Source organism: Nomascus leucogenys, chromosome 5 (assembly GCF_006542625.1).
Source record: "Nomascus leucogenys isolate Asia chromosome 5, Asia_NLE_v1, whole genome shotgun sequence".
Lineage (NCBI taxonomy): Eukaryota > Metazoa > Chordata > Mammalia > Primates > Hylobatidae > Nomascus > Nomascus leucogenys.
This window is the reverse complement of record NC_044385.1, coordinates 27,672,771-27,684,267: the sequence shown is the minus strand read 5'-3', so window position 1 is coordinate 27,684,267 and position 11,497 is coordinate 27,672,771.

The window sequence follows — 11,497 nt, the reverse complement described above, 5'->3', positions numbered from 1 at the left end:
GGCCAGTTAATATACCAGGGCTAAATTTTTGGAGAATTACTCTACCATATGGAAGTAGCAAATGAAGAACATAAAAAGCAGAAAGAGCTAAGCCCGGGTGTATAGTGGTCTCAAATTCACTCATTATTCGTATGAGTGTAAGAAACACAGGGAACAGGAGAAGGTCAGTGGGGTCCGTGGAGGCCATTCCTTTCCAATAAGCTCTTTTTTTCCTAGGGCAGCATCTAATTGCTTCTGTGCTGCTTACACTTGGGCCTGGGATTCTGTTCCAAGTATTTGTTACTCTCGGGGAGGAAAAAAAAAAGTTGCTGGTGACTGTTCTGTATTTCAGTTTTTGAGTTTCAAACACTATTCAAGTATAATATTATTGCTTTATACTATGGTATAGTGTTGCTTGCAGACAAGGTCCTAAGCAGGGGAGGGTTACAGAGGAGCCTCAATTCTACTTCCCAAGAGGCTCTTCTCTTTCCTGAGTGAGAGAACTAGCTACTTTTAACCCCAAGATTTGTTTATCATTTTCCACAGGGGATGTGCTACTGGAAAATAGTGGGGAATAGGGTCAGTCAAGTGGGATAGTTATTTTTTAAAAAGAAAACATGCTCCCTGGTTCTCAGGGAAATAGAGGGGTAGAAATGGCCCGAGTATTATCTACTTTCCAATGATCATAGCTTTTTTTTTCCTTCCTTCTTTCTTTTTCTCTTCCTTCTATCTGTCTGTCTTTTCTCACTTTTTTCTTTTTAATATCCAGAGCCCAGTAGAATAAAGTTATCTTACCTTCTGGCTCTAAGGAGCTTTCTAGCCTCCTTAGATTAGCTATTGGCCCCAGCTTGCAGATACCTTCAGGGATCTGGGAACTGAACCACAGTTAGCACCCCAACTTCTTGACACCAAACCTTTTAATGCCCAGAGACAGCCAAAATCAGCAGCTGCTAAAACTAGGGTAATGAGAAAAATAAAACTCTTATTCACCCTCAAGCAACTTGCAGCTTGCTGAAAAGGCAATATTCATGCATATCAAGCAACTAATCAAAAATACATAACAGTATATTGACACGTTGTGAATAGGCTCTGAATTCAATAGTGCCAGGCCAATCTAAGCTCAAGTTTTAAAGTTCTACAATCAGCAACTAGAAAGTTTTCTAAGCTCTCCTACTTTCTACACTCAAGGACTTCTATGCTAATACATTTGTCCTTAAAAGATGGCTAAGAGTCACACATTCTTTGTCTAGTGAATAGAATTACTAACACTCTGGGTTCATAATTGTATTTCTTTAACCCTTAAGATTCCTTAGGGGGTTTCACATCCTGGTATATGCAAGGTACCTCTGTTATAAAACAAAAGAATTTTTCCTTTGTGTGTGTGTGTGTGTATTTCAGTGCATCAAGTAGTGAAATCATGCATTTGAGTTGTAATTTTCTCCTTCCTGGGACTGAACATTAATCATCCAATTAGCTGGTCTGTTCTTCCTCAAAGCAAAGTGTGGTCTATTGAAAGCATTATTCTCACACATGGGGGCTAGACAACTTTTGACCACTATGGGCTGCCTGCAAAACAGAATAGAGTTTTCAAAGGGTGCTATTCATTACCTCACAAATCCTACAGTATGTCTGCCTTGGGTTTATTAGTTCAGTGAAATTTTGATGGATTTTAAAATATATATAAATAACTGTAGTAAAAAGCCTGTGCAGCTTTCACCCATACATGAACTGAAGAAACTAATAGGCACAAGCGCTATGAATACAAACACACCCAACCAGCTTTGTTTGGTGGGATGATGATTTCACTCTTGGAAGCCCTGCTACTCTTGGATATGCTTTTATTTTTTTTCTTCTAATGTAACAATTTTACATTCAAAAAGGTAGAGCAGAGTGGCTTCTCGCTGACTTCTACCTCTATAAATACCTACATAAAGGGAAGCCGCTTAGGTTAGAAATAAAACATAAACTTCAGTCAAAGCAGAGAGATTTATGCGTTTTCTGATGAATTTTATCCCAATAACCTTGATCAACCAAAGAATGCCAAGTAATATTTACTGACCCCATGTCTCAGTCGAGATATTAGACAAAGGAAGATAGACAAAAGAAACTTAAAAGGACAAGAAGAAATGAGGAGGAAGAGTAAATGGCAGAAAAATTAAAGGAAGTGAGAAATAAGAAAGCTCTGCATATGTTAAAGTTGTCAAGAGCTAACGGCTTCCTAGATTCAGGCTCCATTAAATGTCCTGTATTTGGGGGCAGGGATGAGTTGTATGAAGTAGCTTAACTTCCAAGACCCTGTGGCCAATTCAAGAAAAAAAACTTACCTCTAACTTGTTACCACTGGAAGTAACCTCAGAGAACTTCCAGTTCAAACTCACAATTTATAAAATGAAGAAATTATGACTCAGATAAGTAAAGTGGTATTTCAGTGATCTCTCAGCTGATCAGTAGAATCGCTAAGCCTAAAATCCAGATCTACTTTCTAACCAATTCTTATTTCCACTAAACGTCATTCTGTATATTTGCTAGACCTGTATAATCTCCCATCATATTGTGTATACCCCTTGCCTTTCATCCTCTACTACACACACACACACACACACACGCACACACTTGTGCTATGTTCTTGTGAATATAATATAGTATGAATCTGAGTTCTTCATCAGTTAGAGTAGGTTGGCAAGAAATAGCAAGCGATACATGTTGACAGCGAGCTGTTTGCTTGCAAACTGAATGCAAATACTGTGTAGCACTTCCAGCTATTACATACACCTGAATGTGACCTTTGGGAAACTCATGATGAAATTCACAGTGTTTCCTATCCCTGAATCCACCAGATCATTGTGCAACATAAATCCGGTTGTGTGATCCCACCCCATGGGGAGGCAAGAAACTCTGGGGCTGGTGCCACTTCCCAGTGGATTCATTTTTTGGAAGCAATTCTGTTGCTGTCACCTGACTGGGAAATAGCCATTTGTTTTGTTCGAATTTTTTAATTCAATGGGCTTCTTCCATGTCGCATAACATATATATATGAACTCTTCCACTTCAAGCACTTTACCTCTTGGGCACTAATCCCAGCTCACCTATGCCCACCCTTCCAACCTTTCACTCCACACACACACGCTCCACCCTTTGTTTCCACCCTCAGCTTAAAGGCAAACCTTATTAACTTACTGTAAAAGGCCAAAGTGAAATAGGGAAAACATGTTCACTCTAAATTTTCTTAAAGGGGGCTTGTGTGATGCAGTGTCCTCTCCTTCCAGTAAACATTGCTGTCACTGACAAGCCATAAGAAGAACTTAAGCTTTGGATGTTTTCTTAATAGAAAGGATGGATCTATAGAACTCAAACTAGATGTGTAGCATAGAGGATCAGGTGAAATGGTGTCTATCCTTAGACGGGAAATATTTAATGATAGAAGAGCAAATGTTCAGGTCAAGAATTACAAAGACGTGTATGACTGCTATACAAAAGAAAAAAAACTTCAGTTTAAGACAAAGAAGGACTTTCTAATGAAAAAGAGTTCCATGCTCCCTCCCTCTCTCTCTCTCTCTGGTATGTCAATGGAAATTGGATGACCATCTATTTATATCCCCAACAGGAATTCATCAAAGAAAGGCTGGACCAGAGAAACCTGAATCTTTTCTAATTCTCCATACAGAGCACTATGGAAACTCTTCTGATGGTTGGTTGAGAACAGGGAAACATTATATGGATTTAGAAAAGAAAAAATATAACTGATCAATACAGGGATCAAGAATGGGTCTATCTGCAGATTGTTCCAACCAACTGTGGAAGTGATCCTGTAGCTCACGGTGTACACTGTCACTAATAAAACCTTCAAAGACCTTCTGTAATGAAAAGATAAAAATGTTTTATAAATATCACACCAAAAATGTATTTGGCTTTTTAACTGTATGAACATACTTGAAGTTTTTTCTCTTAAGTGGTATAAATAGTAACTTTTAACACAAAATTAGGAAAACAATAGTCCCTACTTCATAGAGGGTGTGATGTTTAAATAAAACAACATGTGAAATCTGCTGCAGATCACCTAGCACAGTGAGTAATCAGTGTTAGCTGTCTTATTTACTGCCGCTATTAATTTTCTCAATAATACATTTCTTGATAGATACTGCCTTGGTAAATAAGTCGCACTAAGTCAGAAGTATCCTGATCCGAAATTTCCGGAGCTGCACAACGTGGTCTGCATTATACTTCAGAGCCTACAACACTGAACACAGTTATCATGCAGATGTTGAATGCTCATGCATGTAGCATGTTGGTATCAGTGTCTACTGGCACGACCTAGTGGGCATAAACTTAGATGGAAGTTGCAACAAAAGCAAGTAATCAAAAGGCTCCATTTTTCTGTGAAAGTAAATAAAACCTGATTGGTGGAATGAACAACGCAAGTAGAAAGAATTGGGTCAAGAGAGACTTTATACATACATTTTTTTGTGTGACTAATTTAGTGGGTTAATGTTTCCTTGCAACTGTGGTGTTTTCCAGCTGGCTTGAAGAAATAGAGAATTTAGGGCCAAAACATTTGGTGAGTTTCCTAATGAAAAAAATTAAACAATAGCTGCTCTGGCTTTTTGTAAACAAAGATGTCTGAGTTGAACTCCAGGAAGAAAAGGAGCTATCACCTAGTCTATACTTAGGAATCTATATGCCAAGATTAAGGTGAACACCCCCAAAGTCCCATGTTACTACTCTTTTCTATCACCACACCCAATCAAAAACAGCAACATACACTGAGAGAGATTATTAAAAGGCTACCTCAAAAAAGCAAGCAATAGACACTTTTTACCTACAAAAGCACAGAAGGCACAAATTGCCCAAAGGCAAATGCCCAGCTGCCTCCCATCCCGAACACAAGACCAAAAAACTGGAAAGCTTAGATCCTTGGTGGACTCGACTCCTCAAACTCGTGGATGATATAATCTAATTTGAGAAAAAACACACTCAACTGACCATCTAGCAGAGGTCTCTATTCCAAGGGCTAGCCTTGCAGTGACCATCTGTATTTCTTCAGCCCAAGTCTGCACAAAGAAAACTGAAAAGTTGAGATTCTAAAGCCCGGCTGTTCCTGGACATTAATTTCTAGTGACTATCTGGTATGTTTAGTTGAAGTATTCCTAGGCAGAGAAAAGTTAAAATAGTCTCCAACTATCAACACTTCTCAGGTCACAAATTCCAATGGATAATAATTACCCAGAACAAAAACTACCCACAGGACATAACAATAATGATTCCTCTTTCAGCATGAAATTATCCAAACTAAGACCACAGAGCAGATGGCAACTTTTCAGTGGCACATTCTATGACTGGGATATTGGCAGGTCCTTGGAGTCTCAGCCTAATGCAATGATGACATCAGGCCCAGGGAAGGTGGAATTCTAAGATGGCCCCCAAGGTCTCTGTCCCCAGGTGCACATGTCCTGTACAATCACCTTCCTTCAGAGTGGGCAGGACCTATGAATATGATGGGATAGTCATCCCTCTGATTAGGTTATATTCTACGAGATTCCATTTTAACAGACCAGAGAGAGATTCTCCTACTTGCTTTGCGGGAGTAGGTTGCCATATTGTGATAAGGCCACATGTTTTAGATGTGAGTTGTTGACTTATTCTCTGAGAACAACGCCTGGATAACTGCATGCAAGAAAACAGGACCTCGTTTCCTATAACCACAAGAAGCTGGATTCTGCCAACAGCATGAATAAGCTTGGAAGAGAACCCTGAGGTCCAGATAAAAACCAAACCAGGTGACACCTTGATTTCAGCCCTTTGAGACCTCAAGCAGAGGATCCAAGGAAATGATGAGATAATAAACATCTGTTGTTTGAAGCCACTAAGTTTGTGGTAATTTGTTACATAGCAGTTGGATACTAACACCTAGCCTGAGCTGAGTGGCTGTAGGTTCTCATTTACCCACTGTGTGACCTCAAGCAGGTTAAATAACTATTTTGAGCTTCAGCTTTCTCATCCCTCAAGTGTGGATTATGAATATATCTGCTCACTTGCTCCCAGATATTTCAAGTGAGGGTGAAAATAGATATTACTTGTGAAAGCATTTTGAAACTTTATAGCATTAATCAAGTAATTGGTAATGTTAAGTAAAATATTTGAGGTCTGTGGAAATCCAAGGGCCATCATGGAACTCCAAACTGACTCCAGCTTTTCAAACCAGGGTGGGGTTATGAGAGCTTCTGCTCCCATGACCTATCTCCAAAGCAAATGCCAGAAGAGGCGTGGGTTTGTCCAACAAAAGATATAAACGTGGAGAAAATTTTATATTTCATAGAAATTGGCAGAGCCTCGCCTACAAATGATTTACTTACGTACACTATATACATTTCCTGTGACAAGTGCTAGGTACTATGGATAAGTATGCAAACAAAATCGAAGTTCTCTTTTTAAGCCAGTTAATGTCCCTAAGAAGACACAGATAAGAGATGAACAATTACCAAACTGTGTGAAAATGTTATACTAGTTGGTAGGCAGACTGCTGGGTGAGCACAGGCAGTAGGGAGTTAGAGCACCTGCTTGTCACAGGGATGTGCAGAAGGGTTTCCCAGAGGAAGATGGACTTGTGTTGATTGCTAAAGGACAAGTAAGGGTCATTAAGCAGACAAGATGGGCAAAGGGCTAAGGAAGAGGCATTTCATGGGAAACAGTTGGATTTAAAACCCACAGGCTTGAAACCATGACCCTTTTATGGGACAAGCACATTAGTGCCATCTGGTTTTATAAAAGAGAACAGGAAAGTACATGAAAAAATTAGAACTGACAGTTAGGGAAAGAGCAGACCATAAAGGACCTTGTATGCTTTAATGAAGAATTTGATATTTATTCTGAAAATGATAAGGAGCCCTTGATGGCTTTTAAACAGATCTGCATTGAAGAAAGTTAACTTGGGCAGCAGCGTGGATAATGGATTAGAAAGAGGAAAGAATTCAACTTGAGGGTAATTGGAGTAATCTACCTAAGAAAAGCTAAAGACATTCATGCAGATGAAAAGGGGGATGAATTTAAGAGCACCAAGAAGGTGGGACAAGCAGGATTTCATTGGCCAGATTTAATCTGGGAGAGAAAGAGGTCATGTTGAATCCAAGGTTTCAAGCATGAGCAACTGTATAATTGTGAGATCTGTGAGTACTCCAGGTCTTATCCTGATAGAGGAGGAAGAATTTAGGTAAGAACATCAGGAGCATCCCAAAGCTGGTCAGGAAGTAGAAGGAGGAAATTATTAATACAGGCAGACAATTTATGTCCTAGATCCATTGAGGCAAACACTGCCCAGGGATTTTTCCTCACTAATAAAAGAGTAGTTTGGGCAAGAAAAGTCCTGTCTGAGACTAGAACAAGACAGTAGTTCTGGGTCTGATGTCTTAAATGGCTAGGCCTATAGGTAGTCATTAAGTGCATCAGAGACAATTTCTTAATGGGTGGATCCTCAACTTGATAAAACTTAACTGTAAGTGTTTAGAAGGCAGACTTAAGCATTTGTTAATTGACTGGCTTACTGGCCTAGGAGTTGAAAGTAACCATGGCTTAGTTGAGCACATATGCACACTTTTAAAAGGAATTATAAAGTGTCTCAGATAACAAAAGAAATCTAAGTCTTCAGAAGTTCCTGTTGCAGTCAAGAAGGCGAGAGTGGTGAGAGCTCAGAAGGCTTGTCAACATTTTTTTATTCCATTTTTAGAAACACATCATTCAAAATGATGTTTTCAATTATTCCTGCTTTTAAACTGAATTTTGCCTGGAAACAAATACACCACACCACTTTTAGTGCGAACACCCTGTAAAAGGCACTGAGAATGTGGAATCGATTTTTAGACTGTGCACGAGGCCTTATATTCGCCAAATCACACCACTCCTTTTAAAACATATCTCAAGTTGGTCATCTGCTGGGGAGCATTGCTTCATTCTTATTGATCTTCCTCCAACCCACCAGCACTAACCCGAATCCACCTTTCTCAGTGTGCAGTGTTGTGGTTTTTGTATTTATCTGTCCTCATGCCTATGTTTTTTTGTCTGAATATTTTGTATCTTTTCCATCTCTATTTGATTGGGCCCGATCTCCTTCTTTACTAAGTGCCCCAAGAAACATGATATGATCCTATCAACACAGCTAATCAACTAGTCCGTATTTATTATTATTCAAGCAATAGGCATACACACAGAATTACTGCAACTGAGAAGACATTTTCTATTATAACTTTCTTCTTTGCCTGTCACCTAGAAATTGATGGTTGCCTTCTTTTCCCCTTCCTTCTCCATTATAGTGGGTAAAGGGGACACGATGTATATTAGTCTGTTCTTATGCTGCTAATAAAGACATAACCAAGACTGGGTAATTTATAAAGGAAAGAGGTTTAATGGACTCACAGTTCCACATGGCTGGAGAGGTCTCACAAGCATGGTGGAAGGTGAATGGGGAGCAAAGTCACGTCTTACATAGCTGCAAGCAAGAAAGTGTGTGCAGGGGAACTCCCATTTATAAAACTATCAGATCTCATAAGATTTATTCACTACAATGAGAACAGGATGAGGGAAACCACCCCCATGATTCAATTATCTCCACCTGGCCCTGCCCTTGACATGTGGGATTCTTACAATTCAAGGTGAGATTTGGGTAGGGACACAGCCAAACCGTATCACAGTGACAGAAATCTTCTTGGATTTGGAATAGGAGACTTTCAGTTCCCACAAGAGCTAATGGACTCAGCTTAGTGAGAGAGTGACATGCTGGATCAGTGGCAGAGATTGTAGGGCAGCTTGAGAGTGGTGCTATAGAAATGGGGACTGAGAGGAGGCCTTGCAGCACCTACCAGCAGGTAAACCTAAAGGGTGAGGATTAATACAGGGGAACAAACAAGCAGCTTGATTGGTACCTAGGAGAATCAGACCTAAGAAAGAATCAGATTTGAGGAAATTGTTAATGCAATCAGAGTTAATACAATAAAGAGCAATATCTGTTGCAGCTCACCCTTTTACATAGTCCCCAGATTATTTTGACTGATGGAATTAACCCAGGGAACAACACTGGTGGGCTCAGCTCCACTCTGTGTCACTCTGGGAACTGTGCAACCAAGAATAAACTAGGATTTTGTTTTTGCATAGCAGGTGAGGAAACACAGGCTGTGGTATCTTGCAAAAGTCTGTCTGTGACTTTTCTCACTTTAATCTTATTTTCATTAAACTCAACACAAGCCAGCCAGCAAGTGCTTGCTCCCCAGATCACTACCTGTTCTTACTTTCAGTTTGGGATACTTTATCATGTATTCCATTTGCTAATTCACCACTGAAGTTTGCCTAGAAGATTTATTTATTCAATAAACAGTGGATTGACTTTGTGGGGAGAGGAAGGGGGTGGTTAGAACGAAGAATGCAGTTAATCAACTGATGCTCCATCTACAAGATACAAAAATGATCTGACTCTTCCCTACCTGGACTCACTAGCAATTTATGATCAATCACCCTCCTTCTTCCTGATAGTTCAAAAGCATACAAACTTGCTGTATGTCCTAGTTTGTGTTCTAGGATTCAGTAGTTTCCCTTTCCAAAGATTTCCTTTCTGAGTGGTTTTTCACAACTTTGGAAACTCAGCACAACCTGGCTTTACCTGGCTTAGGCTTTTCTCTAGGAACCTTTTCTCCAGGAACCTTTTCTCCAATGCTAGACAAGGGGAGGCCATGCTGGAAAGCTCAGCTTATATAACCTCATTTGACAAATATGATACATGCCAAAAACCTGACATTTCACAATACAAACTTTTTATGAAGCAGCTTTATGTTTCAAACACAATAAGGCATTCAAAGAGCATGTGATCATCCAACCACCTCCCCAAGTCCCAAGGGTTCAGTTAAAAATATATGGGGAAGAAACAAAGCTATTTCACATAATGGTATCAAACCCACTGTTTTCCCTTTGATTCCCTCCTTTTCCCTTCTGTGTTCTCCAGGGTGGCCAGGCTAGTACCCTTAGAGATTAACTTCACCACCACTCCCAGGGGCTGGGGGGAAACCTCTCCTTTGACCTGAAAACAAGTACATTGAAAGTCCTCTCTGGGGTAGGAGTATTGTGACACATAGCCATTATCTCAGATGAGAAAATGCTTTGTAAACCATAAAGTTTTAAATGTTAGTGATTGTTTTATTATTGTTAGTAATTTATTTATTAGAATTGTTACTACTAATAATAAAATGAATCACCAAGCTTCCTGCTCCAGAGTTCCAATTTAGGCTGCAATGCCTCAGGAAGATATGGAAGCTGCAAGAGACATGGGGAAGAGAGATGTTATCCATCACCGCCGTAGTCTGCTAGAAGAGTTGTTGTTTTTGTGAGAGTCCATCAGGACCTCCGCTGACTCTAAAAGTAACTTTCCACTGTTGAAGTTATTCTTCATTATCATTGATAACGCACCCACGTATCCACACTGTGAAAGGAGGCTTTTACTGCTGAAGTCTCCAGTAATCCCACTGAGAAGATCATCTCTCCGATCTGAAAGGCTTAAGGACCTGGCCACCTTCCCCCCAGCTCCCCTATCCCCCTCCAGGTGGCCTTTTCTCAGACCCCTATCCCTAATGTTGCCCAGCCATCTCCTCATAACTTGGAATCACCCACAGAGAAAAAAGAAAAAAAAAGATTATGATTCAAGTGAAAATCTGAGTAAGCAAACGTATTTGGCATTGAGAGCTATGGAAAGTTGAGTCTGGAGCCAGAGGTGGTTACCCGACTCTGCCCATAATTTTACACAGACAGCTCCATGCAGCAATCTTGGTGGGTTCAGAGGAGTGTAATGGGAAGCACTCTAGAATTTTTACTTTTGAGTATTTTTCAACAAATAAGTCCATTTAAGCTGCAATGGAAAGGACTGCCAACTACTTTCTCAACTAGGACTTTAAAAAGAAAGAAACAGAAAAAGAATAATTCATAATGATCAAAGATAAACTGAAATATTAGTCTGGAAGAAATACAATTTCAGGTCTAGAAGTTGGGTTTTATGAGAGAGATAATCCTCCCCTATTTTTTCCAGGCCTGTAAATGCAATTTTTATTTTATTTATTCTCCAGCCCTATGGTTGCTACAAAGGTTGAATATGAGGAAGATTATTGCATTTATTTTCAGGAGGTACTTGGCAATAACCTTCTGCAGACCCACCTTGTGCTATTTAGGAGCATAAGTTGGAAACGCCCTGCCAGCTGCTGCTTGTCAACGGATCTAAACTTCTACTTTTACAGTCTAATGAAGACCCAGCCCTTCTCTATCTGGGGACAATCTGTGAGTTTGGTCAGTGTCTGCCGTTTTATGTCTTATGCTCATTATCAACAATTAACACAAAGAACAGATAGGATCTTGGCTGTTTCTGCCTTAGGGAAAGAGCAATTTTTTTATGGCAATTAGAATATAAAACTTAATACCAAACCATTCATATTAAAGTCACAGGATATTCTAAAATATGTCTAGCATAAACAATAAATCTGGTTATTATCATTCTACT